The 17,391-nt window shown below is 44.2% G+C and overlaps 1 long non-coding RNA gene across 2 annotated transcripts in view; it reads left to right on the forward strand.

Moving 5' to 3' along the window:
• Positions 1–668: 668 nt before the first annotated feature.
• LOC130343845 (uncharacterized) overlaps positions 669–17,391 on the forward strand; it is a 136,534-nt gene continuing 119,811 nt past the window's right edge. The window contains exon 1 of one of the 2 annotated variants that reach the window (XR_008882998.1): positions 669–723. This is a non-coding gene — a long non-coding RNA (uncharacterized LOC130343845). Of the gene's footprint in view, positions 724–9,210; positions 9,318–17,391 lie in introns of those variants that run through there. The other variant, XR_008882999.1, reaches the window with a different exon arrangement.

Consider the following 17,391-nt stretch of genomic DNA (forward strand, 5'->3'; position numbering starts at 1 on the left):
TCCTATATACAAGAATACAACTACTATAATACTGCTCCTATATACAAGAATACAACTACTATAATACTGCTTCTATATACAAGAATATAACTACTATAATACTGCTCCTATATACAAGAATACAACTACTATAATACTGCTCCTATATACAAGAATACAACTACTATAATACTGCTTCCTATATACAAGAATATAACTACTACAATACTGCTCCTATATACAAGAATATAACTACTATAATACTGCTCCTATATACAAGAATACAACTACTATAATACTGCTCCTATATACAAGAATATATCTACTATAATACTGCTCCTATATACAAGAATACAACTACTATAATACTGCTCCTATATACAAGAATATAACTACTATAATACTGCTCCTATATACAAGAATACAACTACTATAATACTGCTCCTATATACAAGAATATATCTACTATAATACTGCTCCTATATACAAGAATATAACTACTATTACTGTTCCTTGGCATCAGAAGATCATGTACCATGGTTGCGCCATAACTGTGTGTACCCACCATCCCCTGAGGAGACTCTGCCCGGCAACAGACTCTTGATGTTGTTTACCTATAAAGCCTTATAAGGGCAATGGAATGTATGTCATGTGACCTGCCTTGGGGGGTGGGGTTGGGGGGGATGAATTCAAAACTTGTTTTACCTCAAATCAGTTTATGTTCTGAGTTTACATGGACCAGAGGTGAGTGCTGTCTTCTCTGAGGAGACATGATCACATGGTTCTGGTGTCTGAGGGGACATAATGATCACATGGTTCTGGTGTCTTCTCTGAGAGGACATAATGATCACATGGTTCTGGTGTCTTCTCTGAGAGGACATAATGATCACATGGTTCTGGTGTCTTCTCTGAGGGGACATAATGATCACATGGTTCTGGGGTCTTCTCTGAGGGGACATAATGATCACATGGTTCTGGGGTCTTCTCTGAGGGGACATAATGATCACATGGTTCTGGTGTCTTCTCTGAGGGGACATAATGATCACATGGTTCTGGGGTCTTCTCTGAGGGGACATAATGATCACATGGTTCTGGTGTCTTCTCTGAGGGGACATAATGATCACATGGTTCTGGTGTCTTCTCTGAGGGGACATAATGATCACATGGTTCTGGTGTCTTCTCTGAGAGGACATAATGATCACATGGTTCTGGTGTCTTCTCTGAGGGGACATAATGATCACATGGTTCTGGGGTCTTCTCTGAGGGGACATAAGGGTCACATGGTTCTGGTGTCTTCTCTGAGGGGACATAAGGATCACATGGTTCTGGTGTCTTCTCTGAGGAGACATAATGATCACATGGTTCTGGTGTCTTCTCTGAGAGGACATAAGGGTCACATGGTTCTGGTGTCTTCTCTGAGAGGACATAATGATCACATGGTTCTGGGGTCTTCTCTGAGTGGACATAAGGGTCACATGGTTCTGGTGTCTTCTCTGAGGGGACATAATGATCACATGGTTCGGGTGTCTTCTCTGAGGAGACATGATCACATGGTTCTGCTGTCTTCTCTGAGGAGACATAAGGATCACATGGTTCTGGTGTCTTCTCTGAGAGGACATAATGATCACATGGTTCTGGTGTCTTCTCTGAGAGGACATAATGATCACATGGTTCTGGTGTCTTCTCTGAGAGGACATAAGGATCACATGGTTCTGGTGTCTTCTCTGAGAGGACATAATAATCACATGGTTCTGGTGTCTTCTCTGAGAGGACATAAGGATCACATGGGTCTGGTGCATGTGGAACAGCAACAGGGAGAGGCCCGGGTTGAGGTTTCTGACCGGTGAGACACAAAGACTGGTAGAATGGCGACTTGCACTTTATGGAAATTACCCCATGGATGAGCAGGTGAATCGGGTGCTGGATCATGCGCATGAGCTGTAGAGCGAAAGGCAGATGAGCCAACTGGATGTGGTAGCCCTGCCCCAATGATAGGGAGGAAAAAGCTACCCTATGGAGCATTCTAAGCATTTAAAGAGGAATCAAAGACAGTTCCTAGAGGTATTTGAGACTTACGTCTGGAGACAGATGTGTGGCTCCCGGGCTGGTAAGTAAGCAAGTAAGCTTGCCGGCTGAGCGCGGACTGCCTTGGAGAGAATGCCCACTGAAGACTGTCAGGACTATGAACTCCTCTACCCCTGAGGCTCACAGAGTGCAATTCCGTGGCCTCAGAAGGAAGGGACAGTAGTGTAGAGGAGTGGACATCATTCAGTTGGTTCTGCTGGAGCAGTTTTAAGGAGTTTTCTCCCCCTGCGGGCGGTCACAGAGTGGGTGAAAGACCGTAAACCCAAAACCGCTGACAAAGCAGCCGTTCTTGGGGACGAGTACCTGGACACCGGGAGTAACCGGCAGTCCGACAATAATAGGCAAATACTGGATGTTCCTACTCCAGCCTGAACCCAGTCCCAGTCCCGACCCAGGCTGACAATCCATGATCCCACAGCTGCCAGACCATCCTACCCGCACCTAGCTGCCAGAATCCCCTACCAGGCACGGGCTACTGAGAAGAAATGTGCCCCAGTAATACCAAGCAGCCCAGATCTGCGGACCGTTTTTCGTTGCGGATAAATGGTACATATCAGCTACACTGCACCAGCAACTGGTTCCCCCCCAAACAACCCCCCCTTCTGCCCAACCTCCAGTCCTAAATAAAGGAAGACTTTGGAGCCCTCTATGAGGTGAACGCAGTCAGAGCTGCTTCCTGAGCGAAGAGGGAGCACCACCAGCAGTATGTGTGGGTCCATGGCAAGAAAGCTGAAGGGCTTTTATTACCCTCATTAAGCCCCACCTGATACCCCTCTGCCGGACAAATATCCACGAGCATCGGATTCCCTTTGCCCAAGTTGAAATGGATTGGAGCAACGGGAGCCAACAGGTCCAAGTAAAGTTATGCAGGAATTGCCAGCAGGCCCGGACTGGCCTACCGGGAATTATCCCGGTGGGCCGCTGGGCCTGGGGCCACTTTGGGGCCGGATTAACGTAGGGGCTCCAGGCCCCTACATGAAAATAGGTCCAGCAGGCTGCACAGGCGGCCCGCATAGGCCGCCTGGTGCCGACGATAAGGAGGGCCGGCCCAGCACTGTCCCAGGCCGGCCCTGCTTCTTACTTAGGGACCTGGGTGGGCGGCTGCCTGGGAGAGGTGCTGTGAACTCCGGCGTAGCACGTTGCTGCGATTAAACATGAGGGTCACGTCACCGTGGGGGTGACGTGACATCACGTCCAAGCGCAGCAGCGCAATATCGGAGTTCACTGTGCCACCGATCAGTGTGCCCACCGCCCTGGCTGCTCTCTCGCTCGTACAGAGCCCCACTTGTCCTCAGGTACAAAGCCCCGCTTCTCCTCAGTGTACAGAGCCCTGCTCGTCCTCAGTGACTGCACCTAATGTGGGGAACTATACTGCACCTAATGTGGGGGGGGGGACTATACTGCACCTAATGTGGGGGGAACTATACTGTACCTAATGTGGGGGGGGGGGAACTATTCTGCACCTAATGTGGGGGGGGGGGGGGAACTATTCTGCACCTAATGTGGGGGGTGGGGAAACTATACTGCACCTAATGTGGGGGGAACTAAACTGCACCTAATGTGGGGGGAACTATACTGCACCTCATGTGGGGGGAACTATACTGCACCTCATGTGGGGGGAACTATACTGCACCTCATGTGGGGGGGGAACTATACTGCACCTAATGTGTGTGTGGGGGGGGGGAACTATACTGCACCTAATGTGGGGGGAACTATACTGCACCTAAGGCTGGGTTCACACTACGTTTTGTCCCATACGGGAGCGCATACGGCAGGGGGGAGCTAAAAGCTCGCGCTCCCGTATGTGACCGTATGCGCTCCCGTATGCCATTCATTTCAATGAGCCGACCGGAGTGAAACGTTCGGTCCGGTCGGCTCATTTTTGCGCCGTATGCGCTTTTACAACCGGACCTAAAACCGTGGTTGACCACAGTTTTAGGTCCGGTTGTAAAAGCGCATACGGCGCAAAAATGAGCCGACCGGACCGAACGTTTCAGTCCGGTCGACTCATTGAAATGAATGGCATACGGGAGCGCATACGGTCACATACGGGAGCGCGAGGTTTTAGCTCCCCCCTGCCGTATGCACTCCCGTATGGGACAAAACGTAGTGTGAACCCAGCCTAATGTGGGGGGAACTATACTGCCAACCTAATGTGGGGGGGGGGAACTATACTGCACCTCATGTGGGGGGGGGGGGACTATACTGCACCTCATGTGGGGGGGGGGGGCTATACTGCACCTCATGTGGGGGGGGGGAACTATACTGCACCTAATGTGGGGGGGGGGGGAACTACACTGCACCTAATGTGGGGAAACTAATATGCATGATTTTACCTTTTATGAACAAGAAAATTATGACGCGCTGGTATAATGACGCAACACTATGGGGCTGGTATGTAATTTTTTCCAGGGCTGGTTTTCACACCCAGTCCGGCCCTGATTATCAGCTAAAGTGCTTCTGGCCAATGATTTGGGCTACTTAACGCCCCACTACCAGCAAGATATTGTAACCCCAGAGACATATATTATAAACCAACTTCTGGAAATTGATAGGGGTACCAGGACCCAATATAACCAAGTACCCTTGGTGGAGTAAATGAGTGTAACCAACTTGAAAAACACCAATGAGGCAAAGATACAATTAAAACTTAACCTTTACTCATAACATAAAATGTACACAAATTATGGGGGAAGGGGAAGGGGTACAGGTGATGCCCCAACCTTCTAATCCTAAACAAAGATCACTCCTATTCTCTAAGTGTGGTAGAAAGGAAAAGGGATGTTGAAACAAAAATTGTGTCAATAATAAATCTAGACAATTACAAGTGGCCAACCTTCCTAGCCAACGTGTTTTGCCCCCAAATAACAGGGGCTCATCAGGGATAAGAGGAAACCACAAACATTTCAGATATCTTCTGATACCAAAACATAAACTAATGATAATTCAAATAAAATGCCAGATGAAGACAGAAAGATAAGTGTCCAACACAATATATGAAAGAGAAGTAGAGTCTGTGTCCGTCAATGTCAGGTATGTGTCACACATATATGAAAGACATAGCAAAAAAGGATCCAAAGACCAATCACTTATGATATTATAGTGAAAACCGGCCTATAAGAACTGAATGTGTGGCTTTTAACATCTGACTTGAAGTTGTAGATAAGCTTCAATGATATTGAGCCAGTAGAAACCACACCTAGGGTAATAAAGGCTGGAGGCAAATGAAACATCCAGAGTTGTAACCATAAGTAGATTAATTCTCCAAAACTGTAACCATATGTGGACTAATGGACAAACAGACTCCTAGTGATGATAGAGGTAAGTATATAACTGGACGGCGAATGTGACTGAGAAGGATCCTCAGAGGGCAAATAGCCCTAGTGGTAATGGCCCAACTAGTCCATGACGCGATAAGTCACTGTTGATAGGGGCTAAACAGTACCATCCAGGCAGGCTGTAGCTGCCTTCAGATCCCGTAGAAATAACCACGAGGACGCCGTCAACCCCAGAGACATGTATGATGGTAACACGCCAGCAGAGCAAGAGGATTGGAGGGGCACTTGAACAGACCTAAGTGAGTGAGACTGCCTCTGAATGACACCCTGACAAGTCCCTAGTTAGTCCCCCAGATAGAGTTTTTGTCCTGCCCAATAGGCTGTGGGCCACCTAAGCAGAGTTTCGGGAAGCCACGCTCACTGATCCAATCCTGGCAGGGTATCAAGAGCGTGCTAGGGCTGAGCTGGCAAATCCAATTTATGGTAAAATTATATGGAGCCAAGATTTGTTATACCAGCTTACAGAGGGCACCATGCCCACCAAGGTACCTAAGAAGCAGCTGGTTGTGCCCCAGCGGTACTGACCTGATCTCATGTGAGTTAACCATGACATTCCCCGAGATGACCACCAAGGAATAAAACCATACCAGGGATCTCTTGACTCGGAAAATTTTGTTGGCCTGGGCTATCTAAGAATAGCAAGCTGGCAGGCAAGTGAGGTGACCACCTCAAGGCTAACCTGCACCCCCTACCCATTATCGAGGAACCTGCCAAGTCTGAAGTTTTCTCCAGAGTGGGTTTTCTCCGAGAGATGCTTTTGGAGCACGGGTCTAAGTTCTGTGCTGAACTGACCCGGTAGGTCTGGGATCTGTGTAAGATCCACAGTCTGCGTACAGCCTATCACCCCCAGACCCTTTAGAGGAACCCTAGATTTGGTTTTAGACCACTGGGAGGGAGATGGTAAGGGGAAACGGACCCCACTACATCAGTATGTCCTCAATCTCAGGGACCGGCTGATGGAGCTAACTGCTTCTGTGGTGAAAATCCTCCGGGCGGCCCCAAAGTCGACAAAGGGTTTGGTATGATGGTACTGCCTAGAGCCAGTAAGGCACAAGTAGGGATAGAGGGAATACAGATTTCCAAGCAGTTATGGGATATCCAGCAGGAGTAGGTCAGAGGGGTCCTAGCCCAACGTTGAGACCTGTTCTCGATGATCCCAGGAGTCACGGATCTAGCAATGTATTGGGTAGAAACACCCGGGACAGCCTCCCCCAAGCAAGAGGCTTACAGGGTACCAGAGACAGTGAGAGCAGGGATGAGAGTAGAGAGATGCTCAATGTAGGGATCATCGAATCATTGAGTCCCTGGGCTTATCCAGTAGTACTCGTATCTAAGGCTGCCTTCAGACCACGGTTACAGCGCACGGCTACTGATTCCGGTTGAGGTATGGGAGCGCACAGTTTTCCCTTCCCCCAGCCGAATCCGGACCAGCACAGAACGCCATTGACTTTAATGAGCTGACCAGAGTCAAACAGTGACTCTTGTCTGCTCATTTCTGCCCCGTATCTGGTTTTGTGACCAGACGTAAAAACCGTAGTAAACCATTTTTGTATAGACTACCGGAAGCTCAATGACTGGACTACAACAGATGCCTACCCCATGCCCCGGATCGATGAGTTGTTGCCCAGGGCAAGTTCCTCAGCACCTTAGATCTTTGCAAGGGATACTGAGATTCTGAAGTCGTCGTTTATCACCCCCTTCGGCCTGTAACAGTTTAAGGTGATGCCGTTTGGGATGAAGAATGCTCAGGCAACATTTCAGCAGATGATAGGCTCCTCGATGGCCTTCAGGAATATGCTTGCACATACCTGGACAACATCGCTATCTACAGCAATACCTAGGAGAAACACTTGGACCACCTGTAGGCAGCAGGGCTCACCCTCAGACCTGACAAATGTGTAATTAGGGTGGCGGAGGTCCCATGCCTCAGGCACCGGGAGGGTAGTGGGTGCCAGCAAAGATAGAGGCAGTTACCCGCTGGCCCTCCCCTCGCACCAAGACCAAGATCCTAGTGTTATCGGGTACTGCTGTCTATTACCCCAAGTTTGTTCCCGATTACAGCTCGCTGGCCAACCCCCTGACTGACCGGACAAAGAAAACCTGGGGTCTCCAGAGTGGGAATCTCCCTCTAGAAACTCAAACACGCTCTGGTTACGGCGCCCGTAACTGCGCCCCTTATACATGATTTTCCTTTCTCTCAGGTGGCGGTATATATACACTGCTCAAAAAAATAAAGGGAATACTAAGATAACACATCCTAGATCTGAATGAATGAACTAAATCGTATGAAATCCTTTCGTCTTTACATAGTTGAATGTGCTGACAACAAAATCACACAAAAAGGATCAATGGAAAACAAATGTATCAACCCATGGAGTTGGAGTCCCACTCAAAATCACAGTGGGAAAACCCCACTACAGGCTGATCCAACTTTATGTAATATCCTTAAAACAAGTCCCAATGAGACTCAGTAGTGTGTGTGGCCTCCACGTGCCCGTATGACCTCCCTACAACGCCTGGGCATGCTCCTGATGAGGTGGAGGATGGTCTCCTGAGGGATGTCCTCCCAGACCTGGACTAAAGCATCCGCCAACTCCTGGACAGTCTGTGGTGGATGGAGCGAGGCGTCCCAGATGAGCTCAATCGGATTCAGGGGAACGGTTGGCCGGTCCATAGCATCAATGCCTTCCTCTTGTAGGAACTGCTGACACACTCCAGCCACATGAGGTCTAGCATTGTCTTGTATTAGGAGGAACCCAACCGCACCAGCATATGGTCTCGCAAGGGGTCTGAGGATCTCATCTCAGTACCTAATGGCAGTCAGGCTACTTCTGGCAAGGACATGGAGGGCTGTGCGGCCCCCCAAAGAAATGCCACCCCACACCATTACTGACCCACCGCCAAACGGGTCATGCTGGAGGATGTTGCAGGCAGCAGAATGTTCTCCACGGCATCTCCAGACTCTGTCACATGTGCTCAGTGTGAACCTGCTTTCATCTGTGAAGAGTACAGGGCATCAGTGGTAAATTTGCCAAACTTTGTGTTCTTTGGCAAATGCCAAATGTCCTGCACGGTGTTGGGCTGTAAGCACAACCCCCACCTGTGGACGCCCTCATACCACCCTCATGGAGACTGTTTCTGAGCGTTTGAGTGGACACATGCACATTTGTGTTCTGCTGGAGGTCATTTTGCAGGGCTCTGGCAGTGCTCCTCCTGCTCCTCCTTGCATAAAGGCGGAGGTAGCGGTCCTGCTGCTGGTTGTTGTCCTCCTCCAGCCTCCTCTACGTCTCCTGATGTACTGGCCTGTCTCCTGGTAGCGCCTCCATGCTCTGGACACTACGCTGACAGACACAGCAAACCTTCTTCCCACAGCTCGCATTAAAGTGCCATCCTGGATGAGCTGCACTACCTGAGCCACTTGTGTGGGTTGTAGACTCCGTCTCATGCTACCACTAGAGTGAAAGCACCGCCAGCATTCAAAAGTGACCAAAACATCAGCCAGGAAGCATAGGAACTGAGAAGTGGTCTGTGGTCACCACGTGCAGAACCACTCCTTTATTGGGGTGTCTTGGTAATTGCCTATAATTTCCACGTGTTGTCTGTTCCATGTGAATTGATTGCCAATCAGTGTTCTTCCTGAGTGGACAGTGGGATCTCACACAAGTGTCAGGGACTTGGAGTTACATTGTGTTGTTTAAGTCTGCCCTTTATTATTTTTTTGAGCAGTGTAGTTATACTGTAGATACTGTATATAGATGGATACACTGAGTATTTACAGTATGTATATATCTCTTTATATCTATAAAAGGGTTCTGGATTCCGGACGAGAGATTAGACGTCTCCAGGGAGATTTGCTGCAGAAGGTATTTGTCGGTTTAATGCCGCCAATGAAAAGCGTAAATGAGGAGCGATCGGGTAAACAAAAAGTTATTAGCGTTGGCCCGGTTCCCTCAATCAGACGCTCGCGGTGCGGAGAGATCCGCTGTTTATTAGGATGAAATAATAGTTTGGGGAGCGACGGCATCAAAAGTTCATTACAGAAAGACAAAGACGTAGGTATAATCAATGTACGGGCCGTTATTATTGACTTATAATGAAGCGCGCCGCGCCGCTGTCCTGACTGATACCACCAGCCGCAAATCTTGAATACGTTTTTTTGAACAATAAAGGATTAGCAGTATCAGGATAATGGATGCCGAGCGCGGGGGCTTAGACGCCGTTATCTTAAATTAATACCGTTCACTTCTTTGTTACCAAGTTTATTTCTCACAATTTCACAAAAAAAAAAACGACCTGAAGTCTTCTAAAGGTCAACGAACGATCTGAGCGAGAACGCAAGAGCGCAAATCCAGAGGCCAGGTATCTACATCACAGGATGGAAAGGAATTGGGGACTACAGGAACAGCCCCACCCCCTGTATGACATCACTGATAATATAATAATAATATAATGACATGTGATCACAGCCCCGCCCTGTATGACATCACTAATATAATATAATAGTAATATAATGACATGTGATCACAGCCCCGCCCCCTGTATGACATCACTGATAATATAATAATAATATAATGACATGTGATCACAACCCCGCCCTGTATGACATCACTAATATAATATAATGATATAATGACATGTGATCACAGCCCCGCCCCCGTATGACATCACTGATATAATATAATAGTAATATAATGACATGTGATCACAGCCCCGCCCCCTGTATGACATCACTGATATAATATAATAGTAATATAATGACATGTGATCACAGCCCTGCCACCTGTATGACATCACTGATATAATAGAATAGTAATATAATGACATGTGATCACAGCCACGCCTCCTGTATGACATCACTGATATAATATAATATAGTAATATAATGACATGTGATCACAGCCCCGCCCCCCTGTATGACATCACTGATATAATATAATAGTAATATAATGACATGTGATCACAGCCCCGCCCCCTGTATGACATCACTGATATAATATAATAGTAATATAATGACATGTGATCACAGCCCCGCCCCCTGTATGACATCACTGATATAATATAATAGTAATATAATGACATGTGATCACAGCCCGGCCCCCTGTATGACATCACTGATATAATATAATAGTAATATAATGACATGTGATCACAGTCCCACCCCCTGTATGACATCACTGATATAATATGATGGTAATATAATGACATGTGATCACAGCCCCGCCCCCTGTATTACATCACTGATATAATATAATAGTAATATAATGACATGTGATCACAGCCCCGCCCCCTGTATGACATCACTGATATGATAGTAATATAATGACATGTGATCACAGCCCCACCCCCTGTATGACATCACTGATATAATATAATAGTAATATAATGACATGTGATCACAGCCCCGCCCCCTGTATGACATCACTAATATAATATAATAGTAATATAATGACATGTGATCACAGCCCCGCCCCCTGTATGAAATCACTGATATAATATAATAGTAATATAATGACATGTGATCACAGCCCCACCTCCTGTATGACATCACTGATATAATATAATAGTAATATAATGACATGTGATCACAGCCCCGCCCCCTGTATGACATCACTGATATAATATAATAGTAATATAATGACATGTGATCACAGCCCGGCCCCCTGTATGACATCACTGATATAATATAATAGTAATATAATGACATGTGATCACAGCCCCGCCCCCTGTATGACATCACTGATATAATAGTAATATAATGACATGTGATCACAGCCCCGCCCCCTGTATGACATCACTGATATAATATAATGACATGTGATCACAGTCCCACCCCCTGTATGACATCACTGATATAATATAATAGTAATATAATGACATGTGATCACAGCCCCGCCCCCTGTATGACATCACTGATATAATATAATAGTAATATAATGACATGTGATCACAGCCCCGCCCCCTGTATGACATCACTGATATAATAGAATAGTAATATAATGACATGTGATCACAGCCCCGCCCCCTGTATGACATCACTGATATAATATAATAGTAATATAATGACATGTGATCACAGCCCCGCCCAATGTATGACATCACTGATATAATATAATAGTAATATAATAACATGTGATCACAGCCCCGCCAAATGTATGACATCACTGATATAATATAATAATAATATAATAACATGTGATCACAGCCCTGCCCCCTGTATGACATCACTGATATAATATAATAGTAATATAATGACATGTGATCACAGCCCCGCCCCCTGTATGACATCACTGATATAATAGAATAGTAATATAATGACATGTGATCACAGCCCCGCCCCCTGTATGACATCACTGATATAATATAATAGTAATATAATGACATGTGATCACAGCCCCGCCCCCTGTATGACATCACTGCTATAATATAATGACATGTGATCACAGCCCCGCCCCCCTGTATGACATCACTGATATAATATAATAGTAATATAATGACATGTGATCACAGCCCCGCCTCCTGTATGACATCACTGATATAATATAATAGTAATATAATGACATGTGATCACAGTCCCGCCCCCTGTATGACATCACTGATATAATATGATGGTAATATAATGACATGTGATGACAGCCCCGCCCCCTGTATGACATCACTGATATAATATAATAGTAATATAATGGCATGTGATCACAGCCCCGCCCCCTGTATGACATCACTGATATAGTAATATATAATATAATAATAACGTTGTTATTTGCAGATACAATGTTGCTATATCATTTTATCTGTCCTGGTGATGATTCCCCCTGACATTACAGGTGTATACACATTATTACGTTTCAGGTGTATATAAACATTATTACTAGAGATGAGCGAACTTACAGTAAATTCGATTCGTCACGAACTTCTCGGCTCGGCAGTTGATGACTTTTCCTGCATAAATTAGTTCAGCTTTCAGGTGCTCCGGTGGCTGGAAAAGGTGGATACAGTCCTAGGAAAGAGTCTCCAGACACCGGAGCACCTGAAAGCTGAACTAATTTATGCAGGAAAAGTCATCAACTGCCGAGCCGAGAAGTTCGTGACGAATCGAATTTACTGTAAGTTCGCTCATCTCTAGTTGACACCATATACCGGGGATCAGTCACAATATCTGCAGAAAACCCTGTTGTGTAACTACAACTCCCATCATGCTCTTCCATTATTTGGCTCTAGCAGTCAGGATCTGTTTCTTGTCCCTGGCTGCCCCCTGCAGGCGGCCTGTAATATGACGGTTACATGGGACTGCTGACACCACAGGTGCTTTATATTCACCTCGTTGGCGGAGAAGAGGTTTAATTAATCTCCTATTTAATTTATGTTAATCGCGGGAGAGACGCTGCGTCTCCATAATGAGGTCGATCCTTCATTATTTAACACTTCGGGCCCCGAGGCGTCTGCCTGTAATTACCGTGCCGCTTGTTTGGGATTATTTATAAAAAAAAAATATGGAGACCGACCGCCATTATCTCCTAATTACCGGAATATAATAACGATCATAATGAGCGCAGCATTATCTGTACCGTATGTCATGTGATCAGACAAGATGTGTTATAAATAACCTCTATATTACCTGTATTCTGTCTACAGCTGAGGGTCTGTTACAGTGAGTCAGTGACAACACAAATCCCTGTACAGGACCGAACTACACACTCATACAATTTAACATTCAGCAGAATAGTGAGTGCAGCTCTGGAGTATAATACAGGATATAACTCAGGATCAGTACAGGATAAGTAATGTAATGTATATACACAGTGACCTCACCAGCAGAATAGTGAGTACAGCTCTGGAGTATAATACAGGATATAACTCAGGATCAGTACAGGATAAGTAATGTAATGTATGTACACAGTGACCCCACCAGCAGGATAGTGAGTACAGCTCTGGAGTATAATGCAGGATATAACTCAGGATCAGTACAGGATAAGTAATGTAATGTATGTACACAGTGACCTCACCAGCAGAATAGTGAGTACAGCTCTGGGGTATAATACAGGATATAACTCAGGATCAGTACAGGATAAGTAATGTAATGTATGTACACAGTGACCTCACCAGCAGAATAGTGAGTACAGCTCTGGAGTATAATACAGGATATAACTCAGGATCAGTACAGGATAAGTAATGTAATGTATGTACACAGTGACCTCAACAGCAGAATAGTGAGTACAGCTCTGGGGTATAATACAGGATATAATTCAGGATCAGTACAGGATAAGTAATGTATGTACACAGTGACCTCACCAGCAGAATAGTGAGTGCAGCTCTGGAGTATAATACAGGATATAACTCAGGATCAGTACAGGATAAGTAATGTAATGTATGTACACAGTGACCTCACCAGCAGAATAGTGAGTACAGCTCTGGAGTATAATACAGGATATAACTCAGGATCAGTACAGGATAAGTAATGTATGTACACAGTGATCTCACCAGCAGAATAGTGAGTGCAGCTCTGGGGTATAATACAGGATATAACTCAGGATCAGTACAGGATAAGTAATGTAATGTATGTACACAGTGACCTCACCAGCAGAATAGTGAGTACAGCTCTGGAGTATAATACAGGATATAACTCAGGATCAGTACAGGATAAGTAATGTAATGTATGTACACAGTGACCTCACCAGCAGAATAGTGAGTACAGCTCTGGAGTATAATACAGGATATAACTCAGGATCAGTACAGGATAAGTAATGTAATGTATGTACACAGTGACCTCACCAGCAGAATAGTGAGTACAGCTATGGAGTATAATACAGGATATAACTCAGGATCAGTACAGGATAAGTAATGTAATGTATGTACACAGTGACCTCACCAGCAGAATAGTGAGTACAGCTCTGGGGTATAATACAGGATATAACTCAGGATCAGTACAGGATAAGTAATGTAATGTATGTACACAGTGACCTCACCAGCAGAATAGTGAGTACAGCTCTGGAGTATAATACAGGATATAACTCAGGATCAGTACAGGATAAGTAATGTATGTACACAGTGATCTCACCAGCAGAATAGTGAGTACAGCTCTGGGGTATAATACAGGATATAACTCAGGATCAGTACAGGATAAGTAATGTAATGTATGTACACAGTGATCTCACCAGCAGAATAGTGAGTGCAGCTCTGGAGTATAATACAGGATATAACTCAGGATCAGTACAGGATAAGTAATGTAATGTTGGTGATAATTATACGGTGTACCGGCCCTTTTAGTGACGTCACAATCCTCACATATATTAGGATTCTGATCACCCCATAAATTCTCTTTCGGGGCCCCAGGACATTTTCCTCTGTATATAGTCCTTGCTCTCTTTATATACATTCACCTTCCTGTCCACAATGTTTTAACCTTTGGACACGTCTGATATTTCGTGTCCGGTGACGTCGCGGAGCAGAAAACGTACACTGTGAATTAATGAATGAACAGAATCTTCCATTTGTATCTTTTGCGCTGTTCTACAAGTCACTTCCAGCTGCGGCTTTGTAGGTGAAATGTGTTTCTTTACCATCTGCCTCCGACCCCCGCTGCCACCAGACATTTATAAATGTCACATCCACCGCCTTAAAGTGCCGCATCCGCGCTTAATTTGTACAGATGATTTGTGCGACGGTGACAGTCGACCGCGCTGAGAGTCATCTTTTCTTCAGGTTACGTCCCTAATTCTTTATTATCTGAGGTCTGTGGTACAAGCTGCTCCATGGCCCCTCAATCCCCGCAGCTGAAGCCCCATGTAAAATAGGGAGAAAAAAAACAAAACAATAAATAATAAAGTAAACATTGAAAATACATACAGACAAGTAAATAAAAGAAAAAATTTAATAAATTAAAATTGAAAAAATAAAATTAGATAAAGATTTTAATAAATGATGAAATATAAAAAATTATAATAAACAAAAGTTTAAAAATAGAAACATTGAAGTAAAAAATAAAACAATAAAAAAAGACAGATGAATAGAGAAAAGTAAAAAAATAAAATACACCTTAACTTAATAAATAAAAGTTAAAATGAAAAATAAAAAAAGACAAAAACTTATAAAATACTAAAAGAAATATAAAAACTAATAAAAAAAAAAATTTAAGTGCTATCTAATTAAATTAAACAAAATGTAAAAAAAATTAGAAACAAAAAAAGATATCAAATTAAAAAAATACTAATTACAGAAAATAATAAAAATGTCAAAAGCAGAATCAAAATGTAAAAAAAAATTATAAAAATAGAAATAAAGTAAAAAATGTTTAAAAAACTGAGAGAAATTCAAAAAGATGATTAAATACTAATTATCTAAGCTTAAAATAAAAGGGGTGTGGCTTAAAGGGTGGGCGTGTGTTTGTTAGATGAGGCATGAAATGCTGGGAGGGTGTGGCCTGCCAGCCAGACTGACACATTCACCAGGACATGCAGAGCGGAGCTTGTGGAGTAAGATACCTAAAGTCCTGTATACTTTCATGGGACTTAAAGGGGTATTCCAGGCCAAAACTTTTTTTTTTTATATCAACTGGCTCCGGAAAGTTAAACAGATTTGTAAATTACTTCTATTAAAAAATCTTAATCCTTCCAATAGTTATTAGCTTCTGAAGTTGAGTTGTTGTTTTCTGTCTAACTGCTCTCTGATGGCTCACGTCTCACGTCTTCCAGTAGTTATCAGCTGCTGTATGCTCCACAGGAAATTGTGTAGTTCTTTCCAGTCTGACCACAGTGCTCTCTGCTGACACCTCTGTCCGTGTCAGGAACTGTCCAGAGTAGGAGCAAATCCCCATAGCAAACCTCTCCTGTTCTGGACAGTTCCTAACATGGACAGAGATGTCAGCAGAGAGCACTGTGGTCAGACTGGAAAGAACTACAAAACTTCCTGTGGAGCATACAGCAGGTTAAGATTTTTAGTTGAAGTAATTTACTAATCTTTATAACTTTCTGGAGCCCAAAAAAAAAAAAAATGTTTTCCACCGGAGTACTCCTTTAATTCCTTAACGATGCAGGATTTATATATGCGTCCTGAGCTGGCTCCCGCGATATAATGCGGGGTCACGCGGTGACCCTGTGTCATATCAGGTTGGTCCTGGCGGCCATCAATGGCCAGGACCCGCGGCTAATATCGGACATCACTGATTGCGGTGATGCCTGATATTAACCCTTCAGACGCGGAGATCACAGTTGACTGCCGTGTCTAAAAATGAAACTGAAACCATCCCGGCAGCTCAGTCGGGCCGCCCGAACAATCTCACCGCGGCGTCCCGAACATCTTGCAGGATATGAGGAGGATCCCTACCTGCCTCCTGCGTGTCCGATCGCCGAATGACTGCTCCGTGCCTGAGATCATGGCAGGAGCAGTCGAGCGGCGATAACACTGATCAATGCCATGTTAATGCATGGCAGTGATCAGTGTAGGAAATCAGTGTGTGCAGTGTTATAGTCCCCTATGGGATAAATATTTATATGAAAATAAAGTGTTAATAAATGGGATTTAACCCCTTCCCTAATAAAAAGTCAGAATCACCCCCCTTTTACCATAAAAAAAAACTATAAATAAAAATAAATATAAACATATGTGATATCGCCGCGTGCGGAAATGTCCGAGCTATAAAAATATATTGTTAATTAAACCGCAGGGTCAATGGCGTACGCGCAAAAATATTCCAAAGTAAATATAACATTTTTTATAAAAATCGATCAAAAAGTCCGATCAAAACAAAAATGGTACCGATAAAAACGTCAGATGACGGCGCAAAAAATTACCCTCATACTGACCCATACGTGGAAAAATAAAAAAGTTATAGGGGTCAGAAGATGATAATTTTAAACGTAAGGTAACGAGGAAAAAACTAAAGTGCAAAAACGGCAAAACCCTGAGTCCTTAAGGGGTTAAAGAAGGATAAAAAAAAAAAGTACGATTGGAAAAAGTAAAGAGATAAAAAAAAACTTGAAAAATAATAGTAAATAAA

The sequence above is a fragment of the Hyla sarda genome, unplaced genomic scaffold, assembly GCF_029499605.1.
Source record: "Hyla sarda isolate aHylSar1 unplaced genomic scaffold, aHylSar1.hap1 scaffold_69, whole genome shotgun sequence".
Classification (NCBI taxonomy): Eukaryota; Metazoa; Chordata; class Amphibia; order Anura; family Hylidae; genus Hyla; species Hyla sarda.